Source organism: Narcine bancroftii, chromosome 3, assembly GCF_036971445.1.
Source record: "Narcine bancroftii isolate sNarBan1 chromosome 3, sNarBan1.hap1, whole genome shotgun sequence".
Lineage (NCBI taxonomy): Eukaryota > Metazoa > Chordata > Chondrichthyes > Torpediniformes > Narcinidae > Narcine > Narcine bancroftii.
Window position 1 is genome coordinate 109,671,614 of NC_091471.1, and position 21,391 is coordinate 109,693,004.

A 21,391-nucleotide genomic window follows, 5' to 3' on the forward strand; every position below is an offset into this window, starting at 1 on the left:
TAACATTCTTTGATGCATCCAGAAGGATGAAAATATCTATGGACGCTTCAAAAGATGGAATAAGTGCTATGCTGCTTCAGGCTGTGGGAGAAGATTGGAGGCCAGTTGCATTCGCATCAAGTATGATGACAACATCTGAATGTCGATATGTACAGTTTGAGAAAGAGTGTTTAGGTCTGGTCTATGGACTCAAGAAATTCCACAGTTAAGTGTATGGTCTACCAACATTCATGGCAGAGACAGGCCACAAGTTATTAATTGTGATAATCAAGTAAAGTCTCAGTGAAATGTCACAAAGAATCCAAAGACTGATGATGAAGCTGCGTTATGACTTTGAATTGGTGTACACACCAGGAAAACTTGTGTTAGTTGATACAGTATCCATGGCAATGTTGCAGAATGAACCACACAATGAGAGATCCACAGAGACAGATGTGAATCTCCATGTGAATCTGATCACTGAACCTCTTCCCATACCTGACATGAAATCCAAGCAGATCACAGCTAAAACAGAAAAGGACACAGTTCTACAGAAGGTCATCAAGAGTCTGAATGAAGGATGGCCTAGAAGTGAATGTCAGCCATACTACTACATCAGAGTTGAGCTGAGTGTTGTCAATGGGCTTCTGTTCAGACAGAGCAGAATTATCAGTCCTCTGTCACTGTGACAAGAGATGCTCAAAAGGATACCTTGAAATGGAAAAATGCAAGAGGAGGGCCAGAACTGCTGTTTATTGACCAGGGATAAATGCTGAAATTGAAAGAATTATTTCAAGCTGAGAAACTTGTTTGAAACTTCACACAAAACAGGCAAAGGAACCTATGATCATAACTGACTTACCAGCAGAACCATGGCAGTGTGGCGGTCCGCAATTGCAGAGATCGGGCCGGCACATCGCGCGGCAGCAGACACAGACAGAGATCGCTAAAGTGACTTCCAGAACAACAAACCGGCGGGGATAGAAGCTGGGACAGCATCAGACCAACAGCCCTAAAATGGCATTGGTCAAGCTGCCCAGCTAACTCAGCAGAAACAGGCCAGGGAAGAAGGGAATTCATATGCATGGATGTTCCCGCCAGCTATAGTTATTCATATGGCTGACTCAATCAGCAAAAACGGCGGGAACTTGAACAGTATAAAAGCAGCTTTTCCAGCCCTAATAAACGGGTGAGCTTAACCTGCCACACTGTGTGTGTGTGTGTGTGTGTGTGTGTGTGTGTGTGTGTGTGTGTGTGTGTGTGTGTGTGTGTGTGTGTGTGTGTGTGTGTGTGTGTGTGTTTCTTTGTAGCGGTTGACTACAGCAGAAAGTTGGGACTGATCTGTTCCACATGGATGGAAAGAATTACTTGCTGGTTATTGACTGTCTATTGAATTATCTGGAGATTGTGCTGCTTCCTAATATATCCGCTGAATTCCTCAAATTGTCTACAGTGACAATGGACTATGCTGCAGTTGTAGAGCATTTCAGAACTTTGCAGAAGAATATGATTTTCGACATGTGACTGTAAGTCCTCTGCATCCAGAGTCAAATGGTAAAGCAGAGAAAGGAGTCCACATAAACAGTTGCTCAAGAAAGCACTAGACAGTGGCTCAGATCCATATCTAACTATAATGAGTTACAGAGCTTCACCACTTAAACATAGCATATCACTTGCTGAGCTTCTGATAGGACGTAGACTATGTACCACATTTTCCTACTCTGCACACCCAAACAAGAACAGAGATGTCAATGGAATCTGCAATGGAGACAAAAAAGCAAACTATGACAAGTCAGCAAGAAGCTTAGGGCCACTGGTACAACATGACACAGTGAGACTCAGAGATTCCCATACTTGGGACAAAAAGGCTACTGTTCTGGAGAAATTAAATCAAGATCCTACACTTTCAGAACAGAGGATGGTCAAATACTGAGGAGGAATTGAAAGATTCTGCTGAAACTACAAGAGACACTGCAGGAACAGACAAATGCTGAAAATCAGTCTGCACAGCAAGAGAGGAAACACCACCAGTCTTGGACCAGCAGAGCCGACACAAGTACCTGCGTTATCAAGGCACCTGAGTGTCTGAATGTCTAAAAACAACTGCACACTTAAAAGGTTCGTGCTGCTGATGTTGTGCTTTCTTTTGTGCTGAATTTTAAATTGAAATGAATACCATGTTAGTGTGTCATGTTGTTAGATTAAACATCTCAAGGAAAGGGGATGCAATGATAGAATGCTAGTGATAATCTTGACAACTAGAGGAAGCCAGAGACTAGCTGGTTGCAGCTTCAGTTGGATTCAAGATGGATGCCTCTACACGGTCGTGTGTGTACTTTAGCTAATAAAGTATAGTTGTTTTAAAATAACCCAAATTTCTTTATTACAATGAAAGAAGCATCATAGTGTAATGAGCACAATTTACAAAGAAAAGGATCAGAATGAAAGGAAGATAAATTAGCACCAAGTAATGGCAGCCTGATTACACTGTTCTGGGAATCATTCAGGAGACTGAAGACTTCAGGGAAGAAACTGTCTTTAAGCATGTTGGTATGTGCTTTCACACTCTATCTTTCTCTCAGGTGGGAGGAGGGTGAAGAGACTATGTTTGGGGTGTAGTGGGTCTTTCAATATTTGTGTTTATGAGTTGAAGTCTGTTCAACTTGAATTTCATTAGGTTTTTATTCAAAAAATTTTTGAGCTCAGCCCAGATTGAATGAACAACTTTTTAATTTAGTTAAGTATTGCCATAGATTTAAATGCAATCTTTATCAGCTGATTTCCTGTAGAATTACACATGATGAATTGATTGCTGGATCAGAAAAGGAAGACTGTTGGCAAGGACTGGTTAGGCCAAATTACTAATTTCCATCTTCTATCTTCTGTGAATTTCCCTGCAAATTATATTTCTAATCTCCTATCAATGAAATAGAAACACAAGGATTCACTATTTGTAGTCAACAGCAAATCAACAGGATTTCCTGCTGACCTTGAAGAACGTTAAGTAAAAAGATTTAGCGATCTTAGTGGCAATACAATTTCCTTTCACCAATGCCAACTGAAATAATTTTGAATGGAATCGTTTATCATTATCAAGATACAGTGAATAGTTTTGTTTTGTGTGCAAACCAGGCAAGTCAACCAACACTGCAACAGAAGAGTAAGAATATAAACAGGTGCAGGGACTAGTGATACAATTTAAAAAAGCAGATTGTCACATTAGACAAAATTGCAAGGTATTATGTTAAAGAGAAAAGTAGAGTGAAAGAGTGCAAGGCATCATCTTTCATTAATGAGAGGGCCATCCGAGAGTCAGATAACACTAGGAAAGCCACTTTTATTTAGAGGTCCATCTTTTCAAACTCATTATTTTTTGGCTGATCATGTTGGGAAGAAGAGAGAATGACTGGGATGGGATATGTCCTTTAATATGTTGGCTGCTTTCCTGATTAGTAGAGGGTGAAGATAGAGTGGGGGGTGGGGGGGTGGGGGGTGATGGGCGGGAGAGGAGAGCATCTTCAAAAGATTAAGGCAGAAGTTGACATGACAACATTTTAAAATAATTTAAATCTAGTTAGAAATCAATTTTTTTGAAATATCCATTCTGAGGCTATCTGTTCTGAGGATAGTTTTGTTGACTTTAAACATTGAAAGGTTTCTCTTTCCACAAATGCTGATTGACTGGCTGAGTTCTTCCAAAATTTCTTCCAGCATGTTTGTTCAGATTCTAATTTCTGTAGCTTTATGTATTTTCCATGAGAGGGAATTACCCAGCATATACATCAAAGGTGCTGTGCTGAATGAAAAGGGCAACTTTGTGAACTCCATGTTAAGTATTCTTGGAAACCTGGAATTTGTACATCAAATTCATTTCATTTCATTATCTTTCCTCCGTGACTCCCTCATCCACTCATCCCTTGGCACCTTTCCCTGCGGCTGCAGTAAGTGCCACACTTCCCCCCTGCACTGCCTCCTTCACCAGCATTTGGGACCCTAAACAGTCCTTCCAAGTGAGGGCATACTTCACTTATGTATATGTATATGTTATCGACTACAGCCGGTGCTCCTATTGAGTCCTGTCTACATCGAAGAGTCTGGATGCAGGCTGGGAGATCACTTTACTGAGCACCTTTGCTCTGTCCACATCTGTGGCAGGGATCTCCCAGTGACCAACCATTTAAATCTGCACCCCACTCCCATGCTGACACGTGTACCCATTGTACTATCAAACCAAGACCACCCATAAATTGGAGGACCAACATCTAATTTTCCATCTGGGCACTCTCCAAACAGATGGCATTAACATTGACCTCCGGTTTCTGCTAACCTACCCCCCATTCTCCCCCATCTCTCCATGAAGAGCTCTGCACCCCCTTCCCTCTTCAGTCACAGAGCCATCCCCCTCCACTTGCTTGCTGGTGTGCCCTCTCTCCCTTATCCACCCTCTGCCTGTAAGACTGTGCTCTTCCCCTGCCCCTCCCTTCTCACCATTTTGTTCAGGTGACTGCCTACATTTTGCTCATACCTTGATGAAAGGCTTAGACCTGAAATATTGGTTATATATCTTTATCTTTGCTATATAAAGTACATAGTTTGACCAGCTGAGTTTCTCCAGCTTTGTGTTTATTATCATAACCTTAAGCTCAGTTGGCATCCACCTGGTGGTCAGAACATGCAACCACAATTGGATACATGCCATTATAGTTTTAACATCTTAAATTAATGAACTTAGGCTAAGGATAATGTAAATTTGCAATTAGAAATGTAACTGCATTACAGATCATTCAGATGCCTTGCCATTCAGTGTGGATGATATTGTCTCTCCGTCCTTCACGATGTCTGACCCTCCGAATTGTAGCTGTTGCCTCCCCTGTTCTCTTTTGGTGAAGACTCATCTTTGAGCTGAGCCCATAGTCGACATTGATTTCATGATCATACAAGGGAAAAACATACTGATATGGTTTCCCATTGCCTTCTTCGTTGCAGTGTCATACTGGATGGGTAACCCTGGTCATTGATCCGCAGATTCATCTGCCCAGCATTTTTAGTTTTACAACCATAAATTCCAATTTGTAGTATCTGGTTGTAAAAACCATCCACCATCTGCAATCTATGGCTTCACATGACTCCAAATGGGAGGCTAAACAGGTACTACACCTTGGCCAAGGGTGACCTGTAGGGTATCGGATGAAAGGAGTGCCTTACATCTCCTTTTGCTGAGCAATTGTAACAGCACCAACACTAGATCAATGGTACAGCCCTCTGAACAGCATTCAAATATTGTTTTTAAAAATGGATTTTGCTGCACGCATAATCTGACATGTTTTTTTTCTTGTTTTGAGATGAGACATTATGATTTGGTCATATCTTTTAAGTATTTTTATCAGTTTCCTGAAAAAAAGAGAAATTCAATTCAATAGACATTAAAAATTGAAAGTAGCTGAGGAAAAAAGCCTTCGTCAGTCATGGTTGGCAGCACGGTTGGTGTAGCAGTTAGTGCAATGCCTTTACAGCTCCAGTGATTGGGACCAGACCAGGGTTCAAAATCCATGCTCTCTGTAAGGAATGTGTCATTCTCCCTGTGTCTGCATAGGTTTTCTCTGGGACTCTGGTTTCTTCGGGGTGTAAATTAATGGGGTGTAAATTGGGTATCATGGACTCAAAGGGCCAAAATGGCCTGCAACCATGCTATATGTCTAAATTTAAAATTGTGAATTAAGGACATTCATCTTATTGATTATATGGCACAAGTAAATGCATTGTTAAGCAACAACCTATCCATCGATTTACCATGAACATTGTCAAAGGAAATGCTAGAGAAGGGGTGCTGTGGTGTGCTGTTAGTCAGAATCAGACACACACAAGGTAAAGAGTGTACAACAGGCTTTAATCCACAAAGACTTCAACAGACCCAGGCTGGCTGTAGCTGCAGTAACTCTGAATAAGACTTCGGAAGGCCGGCGCAGGCTTATATCTCGGAGGATGATTGACACCCGACTGGGTGGGGCTTAATCCATTCAGGCTGACTGATTGACAGCCGGCCAGGTGTTGACCTGTATCGTTTCACTCCTGCAGGTACAGAGGTTGCCCCCTGCAGTAGGCCGGTGGTGTATCACCACATTCACCCCCTTTAAAATTGTCCCAGGGGCAGTAACAAGGAATCGTACCCACTATGCAAATTACAATATTTACAGATTGAGATGATCCGGCGGCCACCGGGATCTCTGTGACTGTCGTAGGACTGGCTTCTGATCATTGGTCAGAGGGAAAGCGGGGGGGGGGCTGGTGCAGGTGGCCGCGTGGGGGGGTGGCCGAGGGGGCCAGGCTCGACGTTTGAGAGTCATATTGGATGGGTGGGGGGGCTGGATCGTTCCCCCAGGGCTGAAGCGGGCCGCTGGTGGCCAAGGTGGTCCTGCGCACCCCATAGCTGCCTGGGGACAGGGATGTATGCCCAGTCGGCGTCGTCCTGGGCTGAAGGATGCCGTGGAGTGGTGGGTGCTCCTGCTGGTGCCAGGTGACGGTGTCCTCCCTTCCACTGCTGAACGTAATGTAGGCATAGTTGTGGTTCACGTGTAGGAGGAAGACCTGCTCGACCAGTGGTTCGGTTTTGTGTGTCTGTACGTGCTCACACAGGAGCACCGGTCCCGGGAACGTGAGCCATATTGGGAGGGACATTCCAGTTGTCGACTTCCTGGGGAATGAGAACAAACGTTCATGAGGGGTCTCGTTGATAGCCGTACATAGCAGCGACCGAATGGCATGGAGCACCTCGGGAAGGGCATCCTGCCAGTACTCAAAGGCCCACCCTTTCAACTTGAGAACCAGGAGGACTGCCTTCCAGACCACCCCATTTCTGCGTTCCATTTGCCCATTGCCTCTCGGGTTATAACTCGTTGTGCGGCTAGTCGCGATTCCCCTCGCCGTCAGGTACTGGTACAGCTCGTCACTCATGAAACTAGACCCCCGGTCGCTGTGGATGAAAGCAGGGTAGCCAAACATTGTGAAGATCTGCTCCAGGGCCCTGATGACGGTGGCCGTGGAGGTGTCCAGGCAAGGGATAGTGAAAAGGAAGTGTGAGTACTCGTCCACTACCGTGAGTAAGTAGACATTTTGGTTCATGGAAGGCAGGGGCCCTTTAAAATCCATGGCACGATGCTCGAAGGGCCAAGTGGCATTTATGACATGGGCCTGGGGCGGGCGGAAGAAACGGGGTTTACGCTCCGCGCAGACCCGGCAGGCCGCGGTCATGTCCCGCACGTCCCTGATGGTATACGGCAGGTTCTGGGACTTAATGAAGTGGTACAACCTGGTGACACCCGGATGGCAGAGGGACTCATGCAATGGCTGCAGCCTGTCGTTGTGCATAGACACGCAGGTCCAAAAAAGGGCATCAGGGGAGTCATTACACTTCCCGGAGCGGTACTGGATGTTGTAGCTGTAGGTTGTCAGCTCAACTCTCCAGCTCAGGATCTTGTCATTCTTGATCTTCCTCTTGTGGGTAGTGTTAAACATGAACGTCACGGATCACTGGTCCGTGAGGAGGGTGAATCTCCTGCCGGCCAGGTAGTGGTACCAGTGGTGGACCGCTTCCACAATCTCCTGAGCCTCCTTTTCAATAGCGAAATGCCCTAGCTCGGAGCTGTGGAGGGTCCTAGAGAAGAAAGCAACAGGGCGCGCCCCCTTGGTTGAAGGTAGCAGTGAGGGCTACCTCAGAGGCATCGCCCTCCACCTGGAAGGGGGAGACCTCCTTCTCGGCCTGCATCGTGGTGTCCACAATGTCCTGCCTAAGGGGGATGAAGGCTGCCTGCGCCTCAGGTGGGAGGGGAAAAGTTGTGGCTTGGGCCAGTGGATGGACCTTGTCCAAGAAACGAGGGACCCACTGTGAGTAATAGGAGAATAGGCCCAGGCACCTGCAGAGGGCCTTTAGCGTGGGGGGAAGAAGTAGCTCCATTAATGGGCGCATCCTTTCTGAATCTGGGCTGATGACCCCATGGGCCACGATGTACCCCAGGATGGCGAGGCGGGTGATGCTAAATACGCACTTCTCCTTGTTGTAAGTGAGATTCAGCTCCCCGGCCTTCTGGAGGAATTTTTCCAGGTTAGCATCGTGGTCCTACTAGTCACGGTCACAGATAGTGACGTTATCCAGATTCGGGAACATCGCCTTTAGCTTGTGCCAGTCTATCATGCAATCCATCTCCTGCTGGAAGACGGAGACCCCGTGACCCCAAAGGGAACATGTTGGAAATGGTACAGGCTCCCATCCACCTCGAAGGTGGTATAGGGCTTGTTCTTCGGGTGGATGGGAATTTGGTGATACGCCGACTTCAGGTCAATCGTGGAAAAAACCCGGTAGTGGGCTATCTCATTGACCATGTCAGATATCCTCCGCAGGGGGTAGACATCCAGTTGGATATACCGTTTAATGATCTGGCTGTAATCCACCACCATTCTTGGCTTATTTCCCCCCTTTGACCACTAGGACTTAGGCTCTCCAAGGACTGTTACTGGGCTCTATGACACCTTCCACCAGGAGTCGCCACACCTCCGCCTTGATGAAGTCGCTGTCTGCGGCGCAATAGTGCCTACTTCTGGCGGCAATTAACTTGCAGCCTAGCGCAAGATGTGGGAAGCGTGCCGGTGGGGTGATGCATAGTTTGGAGAGGCCGCAAGTTGGCCGGGCCTGGTAGGTTGGCATGCTGTGTAACGTAAGTGGAGGTTGGGGCCTCCCAAAGGCAAGGGTGACACTCTGCAGGTGGAACTGGAAATCCAGGCACAGGAGGATTGGGGTGCAGAGTTTGGGCATGGCCAGGAGACAGAACCCCGTGTATGTCTCCCCTCCCACAGTTATATCAGCTGAGCAGCGCCCGAGTGTACCAACAGTCTTATCTTTCGTGGCGAGGGCGATCGAGGAGGTGGTGGGGTGGACTTTTAATCTCAGGGAGTGGGCCACGCTTGGGTGAATGAAGCTCTTGGTACTGCCACTGTCGAACAGGCACTTTGTTACCTGCCCGTTGACTTGCACGTCCATCATAGAGCGCCCGAGGTCGTGAGTTGGCAGCCAGGACCATCTCGGGGTCGAAGTTGTTGCTCTCCAGTTGTGTGCAGCAATTTATGGCAACCAGATGTGTGGAGAGCATCGGTAGGGCGGCCTGGTGATTGCCTGTGTTGATCACATCGACATCGGTCATGGGGTGCGGCGTACGGCAACCGAAGACGTCCGGAGGCATGGGGTGCATCAGTGGGGCAGCCTGGTCATCGCCCATGTTGACCAAGTTGTCCCCGTCATTGTCAGGGGCCCTCCGTGTCAACTGCTGCCTGGCCCAAGATGGCGGCGGCACGTGGGGGCCCGCTGCGTGGCTGGCTTCCTTCCCAGCCATGTTCATTGCACGGGGGAAGTGACGTCATTACATCATCTGGAAATGGCGTCACACCGTCAGTCAGAAGTAACGTCACTATAGTTCTCGGTGAGCGGCACTTGCGAGGGTGGAGGCTGGTCCAGGTGATCAGGGCACATGCTGCGATCATCACTGGTGGGACCGGATGCTGCTTTATCGGGGTCGGGGAAGACGGAAGTCGTAGCGGGGACAATGGCGCCGCCCGGCACACGCACATGGAGGGCTCTGCGGGGAGGTCATAGAGGGCCGCTGAGCTGATGGCTGGTTTTGAGAGGTACACTTTAGTAAAGTGGCCTTTCTTAGCGCATCGGGAACAGTACTGGTTCCTAGTCGGGCAGTTTTGGCACGATCGTCGATCTGACCCACACCAGGACCCATAGTACTTACAGGGGCGCTGGGCGCCTGCTGCAGTGATGTTCTCCACCCCAGCTCAGTCTGGGGCTACAGCTGCAGTGTGAGAGGGCCATGAGGGAGCCTGGAATCGAAGGCTTCGATGTGCAGGGCTGCAGCTTCCAGGGTTCAGACCACTTCCACTGTTTTGGTCAGGGTGTAGATACTATCTTCCAGCAGCTTCCGCTGGATGGCCCTCGAGCATAGCCCTCGGACAAAGGCATTCCGGATCACCCTCCGACCTCCTCTGCGCCTAACCCAAGTTCAGCCAGACGCAGTCGGGCCAAATCTCACAGGTGTCCCAGGTAAGTCTCAGCCATCTCCCTGTGTTGCTGGGCTCGGGTATTGAGGAGGTACCTTGCACAGACCACATTCATGGGGGGGGCTTGTACGTTCTCAAGGTTGTCCATTGTGCTCTTGTATATGGAGCAGCCTTTGGTTGCCTGGAAGGTGTGGGGACCCAGCTTTGACTGGAGTAGGACCAGCCTCTCCTGATCTGAGTCCAGGATGCCGCCTGCGTGCGCCTTGATGATTGCCTTGTCTGCGTGCTGCCAGATCTTGAAGCATGTCTGGGTTTCCGGGTGGCAAGGGTCAACTTCGAGGCTTCCTGTATTCAGGAGTTTTTCCATGGCAGCTGTGGGAAAAATTTGTGGATTAAATTGTGGTGCGCTGTTAGTCAGAATCAGACACACAACAAGGTAAAGACTGTACAACAGGCTTTAATCCACAAAGGCTTCCACAGAGCCAGGCTAGCTGTAGCTGCAATAACTCTGAGTGAGACTTCAGGAGGCCGGTGCAGGTTTATATCCCGAGGGTGATTGACACCTGACTGGGTGGGGCTTGATCCATTCAGGCCGACTGATTGACAGCCGGACAGGTGTTGACCTGTATCCTTTCTCTCCTGCAGGTACAGAGGTTGCCCCCTGCAGTAGGCTGGAGGTGTACCACCACAGGTGGGCAACCTTTTTTTAAACTCACATTCCATCTTATGTATTCCCTATGCCATAAGTGCTCTGTGGTTAGTAATGGATTGCTTATGGTTGTATGTGAATGGAAAGAAAAAGATTTGAAAACTACTGTTTTACTCATATCAAATTGACTCGTTATATGCATGGTTTCATAACTCCAAAGGAAATGGGCCAATGACAATTTTTCTCAAGCAAAATATTTCAGAAACAATTGGGTCTAGAGCAGTGGTTCTCAACCTTCCCTTCCCACCCACATACCACCTTAAGCAATCCCTTACCAATTACAGAGCACTTATAGCATAGGGCTCCTAGAACGCTTACACCAGCATTGTCTCCGCTCCATCCTCAACATTCATTGGAGCGACTTCATCCCTAACATCGAAGTACTCGAGATGGCAGAGGCCGACAGCATCGAATCCACGCTGCTGAAGATCCAACTGCGCTGGGTAGGTCACGTCTCCAGAATGGAGGACCATCGCCTTCCCAAGATCGTGTTATATGGCGAGCTCTCCACTGGCCACCGTGACAGAGGTGCACCAAAGAAGAGGTACAAGAACTGCCTAAAGAAATCTCTTGGTGCCTGCCACATTGACCACCGTCAGTGGGCTGATATCGCCTCAAACCGTGCATCTTGGCGCCTCACAGTTCGGCGGGCAGCAACCTCCTTTGAAGAAGACCGCAGAGCCCACCTCACTGACAAAAGACAAAGGAGGAAAAACCCAACATCCAACCCCAACCAACCAATTTTCCCCTGCAACCCCTGCAACTGTGTCTGCCTGTCCCGCATCGGACCTGTCAGCCACAAACGAGCCTGCAGCTGACTTGGACATTTACCCCTCTATAAATCTTCGTCCGCGAAGCCAAGCCAAAGAAAAGATAGCATAGGGAATACTTAAGATGGAATGTGAGTTTAAAAAAAGGTTGCCCACCCTTGTGTAAGAGTGTTATTAAAATATTCATTATGTTGCCTAGGGACTTTATCTCATATTTCAGATTTATTGCCAGAGTACATACAACCCTGAAATTCCTTTTTTTTTGCAGACATGGGAGAATTACTACTAATTGGTAGTGCAAAAAATAAACTGTACACAGAGTAAATATGTAAACAAATAAAAGAAATGTAAACAGATAATGAAGGTAAACAAACTGTGCAATACAGAGAGAGCAAAGAAACTTAATAAAGTGCACAAGTAAGAGTCCTTAAATGAGTCTCTGATTGACTTTGTCATTGAGGATTCTGATGGTAGAAGGGTAGTAGCTGTTCCTGAACCTGATGATGTGAGTCATATGTTCCTGTACCTCTGCTGAAGGCAGATGCGAGAATAGAGCTTCTGCTGGGTGGTATGAGTCTTTGATGATTGCTGCTCCCCTCCGATGGCAGTGTTCCCTGTAGATGTACTCAATAGTGCAGAGGGTTTTGCCTGTAAAGGGTGTGTCCACTTCCTTTTGGAGGGCTTTACATTTAGGGGATTGGTGTCCCCATACCAGACCGTGATGCGGCCAGTCAGGACACTTTCCACCACATCTCTGTAGAAATTTGCTAATGTTGCTGGTGTCATACCAAACCACCTCAAACTCCTGATGAAGTAGAGGCGCTGACGTGCTTTCTTCATGATAACGTTGGTGTTTTGGGTCCAGGAAAGATCCTCCGAGATAGTGACTCCTAAGAACTTAAATTTGCTCACCCTCTCAACCTCTGATCCCCCAATGATCACTGGATTGTATACCTCTGGCTTTCCTTTCCTGAAGTCAACAAATAGCTCCTTTGTTTTGGTTTCATTGATTAAAGGTTGTAATTGGTGCACCATTCAGCCAAGTTTTCAATCTCCATCCTATATGTTGACTCATCCCCTTCCTTTATACAACCCACTAACATGGTATCATTGGTAAATTTGTAGATGGTGTTATTGTTATACCAAGCTACACAGTCGTAGATGTAAAGTGAGTAGAAGAAGAGGCTAAGAACGCAGCCCTGTGGTGCTCCGCTACTGATAGAGATTGTGGAGGAGAAGATCTTACCAATCACCAGCAGGTGTTTTAGACATCATAGAAATTCATAATTTTTCATTCACTGGAATATTGAATCACTTAAATGTAAAAATTCCACAACCCACCTTTAGATTGAAATAAATTTAAGTTCTGGAATTGAAGAGCTTGTTGGGAGACAACTACCTGTTCATACTTTACTTTTCTACTGGCTGTAAAAATTACTTGATAATTTTTGGGAGAAATCATCTGCATCCAGTGTAGAGTAGTAATGACAGTGGAGAAATGCACTATAGAAACTGAACTATGCCTGTTAGACTGTTTACTAGATCTGTGGGTACAATCACTATGTTTCTTTTTTAATGCTTTCACAGTGTATACACTTACTATGTAGAAATATCAAAAGAGATAGCCCCAAAAGAAATTACACATCTATTATCACAGGCTTGTTTGCTATCATCCCTGGTTTCTCCGAAACAATGAAACAATTCTGATCACAATTTCCTTCATTTGAAGATATTTTACTTATAACATTCCTTCTTCTGGTGCTACAGACTAGGGTTATTAGCAGATTTTATGGAATCCTAATATCAATTGAAGCATTCTGTTTATGCTCTGTATGATATCACAAAAGGAACAAAATCACAATGTTCAATAGACAATTTTTATGGAAAAATACATGTTATACCATTTCACCCTTCAACCTGAACCATGGCATAACTCCACGATCACACTATTGCATGGAAATAGCTGCTGATACGTATTCTAATAATCATCTATGATCATCAAGATTAACGTGATATTAGAATGAATGATGGGACAATCCATCAGTAGGTACACACATTTAATACTTTGACTACACTTCTCATATGTGCACCTGGAACTGGGAAGAGCTCAGGCAATTTGACACAAGCATGAAATCTTTTATATTGCTACTCAATAAGGTAAGTAACAAAGATAGGGTGGCTAACCAAACATTTTGTATGGATGACAAATAATACTCAACTTATAACAGTGGCTGATACAACAATAAATCTTATACATATAACTGATGCTGCATTTTTGAAGCAACAAACTCATGACAATAATAACTATATACCTCAAATTATTAATTTTTAAATTTAGACATACAGCACAGTTACAGGCCCTTTAGGCTCATGAGCCCAAGCAGCCCCACAACCCCCGCCCCCCCGCAAACCTGATACGTTTTTTGAAGGGTGGGAGAAAATTGGAGCCCCCAGAGAAAACCCATGGCAACACAGGGAGAACATACAAACTTCTTATAGACACCGTGGGATTCAAACCCCGGTTCTGATCATTGACACTATAAAGGCGTTGCACTAACCGCTACACTAACCATGCTGCCATTATTACCTATCTCAATTAACTGCTGTTAACATAGATCATAAAATTACTCAACTAATTAATAACAAATACAAAGTAAACTATCAAAATTTAGGTAAATATAAATTATTTTCTGATTAAAATTCTGTAAATGATTTGCCCCTGATATGATAAATACAATAAATGGTTTGCATATAACATAACTCACAGCCAGTATTTAAATGTTACTTTAACCATACAAAACCAAGGATATCAAATACATTTCTAAATACAAATTATAAGACCCAAACCTAATATTAAGTACTAAAGTGCTTACAACAAAGCATTATTTTCAAAATATTCTGAAGGTTCACAATTCCATTAGAAAGTCTCTTAACTGAGATAATTTTTTTAACTTTTCCCATTTTCATGCATGTTGCATTTAAGAGGCCATATTCTTAAACTGCTGCATCTCTTCTGGTGAAGGTATTTTCAAAGGGTTGTTGCAAAAAGAGTTCTATGATTTAAAATCAATGATGATGAAGGTCCAGCAATGTATTTCAAAGTCAGTATTTTGTGCAATTTAGAGAGGAACATACAGGTTGCGATCTTCCTGGGTGATAGAAATCACAAATCTGTAGTGGTCTGGTTGAGTATATTAAACATATAAGAGTATGGGAAGAAGCCCTCTTTCTCCCCATGACTGCACTGAAATAATCCCATCTGCTTGTACATGGTCCATATCCTCTCCCTGTTCATGTGTCCAACCTGATACCTCTTAAGCATTGCTATTATATCTGCTTCCATTGCCTTCCCTGGCAGTGCATTTCAGGCACCTACCACTCTCTTGTGTTTAAAAAAAAGCTTGCCTTACAAATTTCCTTTAAATTTCCCCCCCCCTCACCTTAAATCTCTCATTATCTACCTGACCCATGCTGCTTTTATTGGGTACTTCTATTGGGTTTACACCTAACCTCCAATGTTTCAGAGAACTCTTTTCAGTATTAATACATTCCAATCCAAGCAACATCCTGGTGAACATAAGAATTAGGAGCTGGAGTAGGCCATCTGGTCATTTCAGCCTGCTCCATCATTCAATAAGATTGTGACTGATCTAGCCATGGACTCAGACTCCATCTACCTGCTTTTTCCCCATAACTCTTAATACTCTTGCTATGCAAAATTCAATCCAAATGTGTCTTAAATATATTTAATGAGGCAGTTTGTTCTGCTTCCTTGAGCAAAGAACTCTACAGATCACTGCTCTCTGGGAAGAGCACTTCTTCCTCAACTCTGTCCTAAATATACTCATGTGAATCTTGAGGCTATGTCCTCTAGTTCTCGACTCAAGATCAAGACTCTCTTATTGTCATGTAATAAAACAAAAAATGTAACATTGAACAAAATTTCCTTTAATCTCTTGTATTAGTATTAGTCACCATTAGTATTGTCTGGCACCCCCTACAATAGAAGAAAGAGAAGTAAAGGAATGTCCCGTCAGAGTCACTAAGTGTCTGTGGATTAGCCTAGAACACTCTCGCAGCCTCTGCAACTGCACAGACCCCTGTTCTCTCCATTGGCAACTGGAATTCCAGATCCAAACCTCAAATACCAATTTGCAGGTGGTCTCAGTCTGGAAGTGCATGAGATCATGGACATGCATGTCAGCAAGGGAATGGGGCAGAGAATTGAAATGGGTGGCTGCTAGGAGATCTAAGCTATTGGTATGGGGGCAAGTGGAGCATCTCCTGTGGTCACAGGGGTAGGTGCCAAAGGAGCAATTGGTGTTTGGTGAGGGGAGGAGGGTGGTGAGCAGTTCCTGCGGAAGGTGGAGAGGGGAATATGTGTCTGGTGGTGGGATCCTGTGGTAGGTGGCAGAAATGACAGAGGAGGATATGTTGGTTGCAGAGGCTGGTTGAGGGATAGGTGAGGATGGGGGAATTCTGTCCTTGTTGTGTGTGGGGGTGGACGTGTCCAGGCAAATGAGCGAGTAATAGAGGAAATGCATGGTGGTAGAGGGAAGGCCACATTTTTTGACGAAATACATCTCTAATCATCGCATGGATGGCTGCTTTCTGGGAGCAGATGCAATGGAGGAGTAATTGAGAGAAAGAAGTGGAATCCTTACAGGGGACAGGGAGTGAAAAACTGTAGTTGAGATAGCTATGGGAGCTGGTGGGTTTGTATAAGATGTCTGTCAGGAGTTTGTCTCCTGAGATGGAGACAGAGAAATAGAGGAAAGGGAGAATGTTGCTAGAGATGGATCAAGTGAATTTGAGGTCTGGGTGAAATTGGTAGCAAAGTGGATAAATTCAATGAGCTCATCATGGGTGCATGAGGCAGGCAGCATGAAGAAGTCTTCAATGCAGTGGTGGCCTTGCCTGTGTAGACTTGTAGCATGGATTGCTCTACATAGTCGCCAAAAAGGCAGGCAGAGCTGGGGTCCATCCAAGTACTCATGGCTACCCCTTTGACTTAGATAAAGTGGGATGAGTCAAAGAAGTAATTGAAAGTGATGAAAAGTTCTGCCAACCGGAGGATGGTGGTGGGGTGGGGGGCTGGTTGGTCTATTGTCAAGAAAGAAACAAAGAACTTTGACGCCTTCGGTATGGGGGATGGAAATCGTTAGTGATTGGATGTCCATGGTAAAAATGAGGCAGTCAAATTCAACTTGTTAAAGTTTTGGAGGGGATGTTAAGTCTCCTGGATGTAGGTGGGGAGGGACTGGACTAGGGGGACAAAACAGGGTCGAGGTAAGCAGATACCAGTTCAGCGGGACAGGAACACACAGAAATGATTGGTTTAGCGGGACAGTTGGGTTTGTGGATCTTGGATAGGAGTTAGAAACAGACAATGCGGGTTTGGGAAATAATGAGGTTGGAGATCATGCCAGGGAGGTGACTGGAAATGATGAGTACAGAGATGGTGCATGATACAGTGGTTTGATGAGTTTTGGTGGGGTCCTGTTGCAGGGTAAGAGAAGGCATCCGAGAGTTGTCGTTTGGCTTCGGCCAGATAGAGGTCAGTGCGCCAGACCACAACAGTGCCACCCTTATCTGCAGGTTTGATAGTTAAGTTGGGATTAGTGCGGAAGGAGTGGAGTGCCAGGTGTTCCGGGGAGTGAGAGTGGAATGAGTGAGGGAGTTGTGAATTCGATATGGTTAATGTCTTGGCATCAGGTGGAAATATAAAGGTCCAGAGTAGGTGGAAGACAGGAATAAGGTGTACAGGAGAAGGAAGAAGGTTTAAAGTGGGAGAAGGGGTCTGTAGTAGAGGGCTGAGAATTGTAATTGTCGAAATAGGCATGGAAATGGAGCAACTGGAAGAAGAATTCAGCATCATGAGGTGTGGGAAAGGAGGATGAAGGTGAGGCCTCTACTGAGGGGAAGATCAGAGGTATAGTGAAGACCAGGCAGGTCTTATGTATGGGGAGGATTAATGGGGTGACTGGTGTCTTGGTGGGGAGGAGGATGGGGTGGATCAGGTTGAAGGTAGGAAGGATCCAAAGGAGGGAGGAGAGGGTTGGGGAAGTCAGAGTGGAAGGTGTCAGTGAAAGGGGCCAGAGAGTATGTGACAGAGGCTTGGTTATATAGGCTGCCAGGGCTAGGGTGAGAGTTTGTATTGGAGGATCAGTCCAGTAAGTCACTGGAGCCAAGGTTGGAACTGTGCCATGGAGGTTTGGTTCTGATAATCCAACATCCACTGGTTTCCTTCTATCCATTGTATTTGCATATCAAAGAAGTCCAATAATCTTCTCTTCCTGAATCCATGCACTGTCTCACTGAAGGAACAAGTTCTAACCAGGTTTCTCACTATTTCTTCTCCAATAATTGTTTAAAGCACCTTCCTGACTACAGACATTAACTGGTCAACAGATACCTGCCTGCTGCCTACATTCTTTTTTCAACAATGGCATGACATTTTTGTCTTCAAATTCACTGGGACCTTGGTAAATATCAGAAATGCTTCTACTATAACATTTGTGATTTCTTTCAGTACCCTGGGAAACATTCCATCAGGAACAGGGTACTTATCTATCTTCAGACCCACTAGTTTACTCGGCACAACCTCTTTAATGATAATATCAAGGTCCTCATTTTCCATTGCACCCATAACACCTCTCTTTGGCATTAGGTATGTCCTCCACCATGAAGATAAACACAAGACAACTTTTCACAACATTGTCCATTTTTTGCATTACCCAATATTACATTGCCCTTCACATCTTCTAAGGGCCTATGTTCAATTAAGTGGCCCTTTATATAATTATAAAACTTTTACTGTCTGATTTTATACTTTGTGCGAGTATACTTTCATAATCTATCTTCCCCTTCTTTAATGCTTGCTCACTGGAATTTTGTAGCTTTTTAAATTGATCTCACTCTTCCAGTTTCCCTTTATTCTAGACAACCTTGCATGAATGAGCTTCTAGTTTGAAGTCTTCCTTTCTTTCCTTAGTTCTCTAAGGCTGGCTTTCCTCACCCTTCTTACTTTTAACTGGAATATACTTCTATTGAGCACTGTGAAACAACTCTGAAAGTCTTCCACTGTATCTCCACCACTCTTGCCATTTCCTCCCTCATCCCATTGTAATCTCACTTGTTTAGGTAATAATGCACTGGCTTTAAGTCAAACAATTCCACCCTCCATTTATATGAGAAATTAAGTATTACAATGAGCATTCTTTCCAAGAGGATCTTTAACAATAAGATTAATAATTTTGCCTGTCTCATCTCACAGGACCAGAACTAAGCTGGTATGTTCGCATATAGGTCAAATAATATGCTGTTCATGAAAGCAATCACCGATGCAATCTTTGAAAATCAAGCACTTAGGTAATTGTCAAATATGAAGAATCACAAAAGATGGATATTGAATTAACTGAGAACCACAATCCAAGTATCAGAGCAGAAGATAATATTTTAAACAAATTGGCAAGACCAAGCAAAAGGAAAAATAATTATAGTGTTACAAAAACATTTTATACTTCATATTACTTCATATTTTGTATGAGTTATTCTACCAAATATTAGCTAATTTAATTAAAAGGTAAAATATATTCCTATCATAATTTGTTTCAATTGCATGTGTGTGATGTTTTATCCTGGATAAGGACATGCTGTTTCCTGGTAAACGAAATATCAGACACAATTTCTTCCAAAAGGCCAAAGAAGCAGTAAGAAAGGTAATTTTTCTCTTTAGTTATTGTTGATTTGGTCTTGATTGCTCAGGGCAGAAGGAATGGCAGTGGAATGCGCCTCCTGTAGGATGTGGGAACTCATGAAATCTGATGGTATCTCTGATGACTATACCTGCAGGGTGCAGCCAACTCCAGCTTCTGAAAGACTGTATCAAGGAACTGGAACTGGATTTGGATGAACTAAAAGTAAATCAGCATGCAGAGCAAGTCATGAATTACAATTTTGAGCAGGTGTTACCACCAGAGTGCAGGATTCAACTAGTAGATGGGTGAACATCGACAGGGGTAAGGGGAGAAAGAAATTAGAGCAGAGTCACGCTGTGGCCATTTCCCTCAACAACACGTGTACCCACTTTGGATATTGCTGAGGGGTATGATTAATTTGAGCAAGGCAGCAGCCAGACCAATAGCTCTGTGGTCAGCTCTGAGCCTTAGAAGGGAACGATAAGTCAAGCAATGCGATAATCATAAGGGACTCGATAGGCAAAAGATAGAATATTCTGTGGCCACAAAAGAGACTCCAGGATAGTGTGTTGCCTCCTGGGTGCTCGGGCCCAGGATCTCTCTAAGTGATAACAGAATATTCTTTCATTGAATATTTTATTTATAATTTTGCAGAATATTCTTGAAGGGGAGGGTGAACAGCCAGAGGTTGTAGTACATATTTGTACCAGACACATAGGCAGGACTCAGTCCAGGTCCTGGGAAGTAAGTTTAGGGAATGAGGAAAGAGGTTGCCGAGCAGAGCCTCCAAGGTGATAATCTCTGGATTACTCAAAGTGCCGTGAGCTAGGGCAGGCCAGAATAGAAAGGTAGTGCATAAAAATGTGTGGCTGAGGAAGTGAGGCAGGATTTCAAGTTCTTGGATCAGTGGAACCTTTTCAGGGGAAGGAGCAATCTGTACAAGTGGGTCGGGTTGTACCAACTGGAGAGGAGCCAATATCCTGGCAGGGAGATTTGCTAATTGTTTTTGAAGGGAGAGTGGTTTTAAACTAGATTGTGGGGGGGGGGGGGGGGGTGGTGGGGGGGGTGTAGTGGGAAGGAAAATGAAGAGGCAGAGGAAGGGGTGGTTGGTGCACAGGTGGAGAAAGATGGCATTTTATGTTGAAAGACAGGCAAACAGAACAAATTTCCAGCTAGTGGGATGAGTTGCAATGCAACACATATACAAAATTAAAAAAATGTAACAAATGCAGGCCTAAAGGTTTCGTATTTAAATGCACGCAGCATAAGAAATAAAGTGGATGGCCTTGCAATACAGCTGCAGATTGGCATGTATGATGTTGTGCCATCATGGAGCTCTGAGTAAAGAATGAATGTCATTGGGAGCTGAATATCCAAAAATATACAGTGTATCGAACGGATAGGCAGGTAAGCAGAGAGGGTGGTGTGGGCCTATTGTTAAGGAATAACATTAAATCATTGGAGATTAAATATGATCAGAAAATGTAGAATCATTTTAGGTTAAATTAAGAAATAGCAAGGGTAAGAGGACAGAGTTGGCAGTTATATACTGTGACGGATTATGTAATATTTTATATTGTATATAAAATTTTGAAAGGAGATCAATTATGGTAAGTTTTTTAGTGTAGGTCGCATACAAACACTTCAAAACAGATCTCATTTAAAATGCCAGAGCTCTGCTCAAGCCAGACAGTCCAGGCTCCAAGTGCCTTTGCAAAAGCTTTGAATAATGCCTATAAGGGCTTCACAAGTAGGTATTAATTGGACATGCTGTGGAGTAATGGATTATTGTTTTGGAAAGAAACAGATGAACGAATTCAGAAGATTGGGTCCAGTGCCGCAGTCTGAGTGCAGTTTGCTGTTCTAAGAGGATCATGTGGTTTTCTCTGAGAGAGAGAGTGAGAGAGAATTCAGTTCTACAGTTCAGCAGCAGCATCTGGGACTGGAACATGACAAGCTGACAAGCTTGTGGAAAAATCCATTTTGAAGATGGACAGGTTGTGAGTGCTTAGTTCGCCCTGGTCAAAGCCCTTGTGGTACATACAAGAGGAGAGGACTGGCTGCATTATGCTTCATTTGAAATAAGTGAAACAAAAAGGAACTGTGTGGTGACCTGACAGATAGAGGTTATCATCTGGAAAACCCTGATGGGGGAAGTTTCTTCAGCAAGATAATGAAGTAGC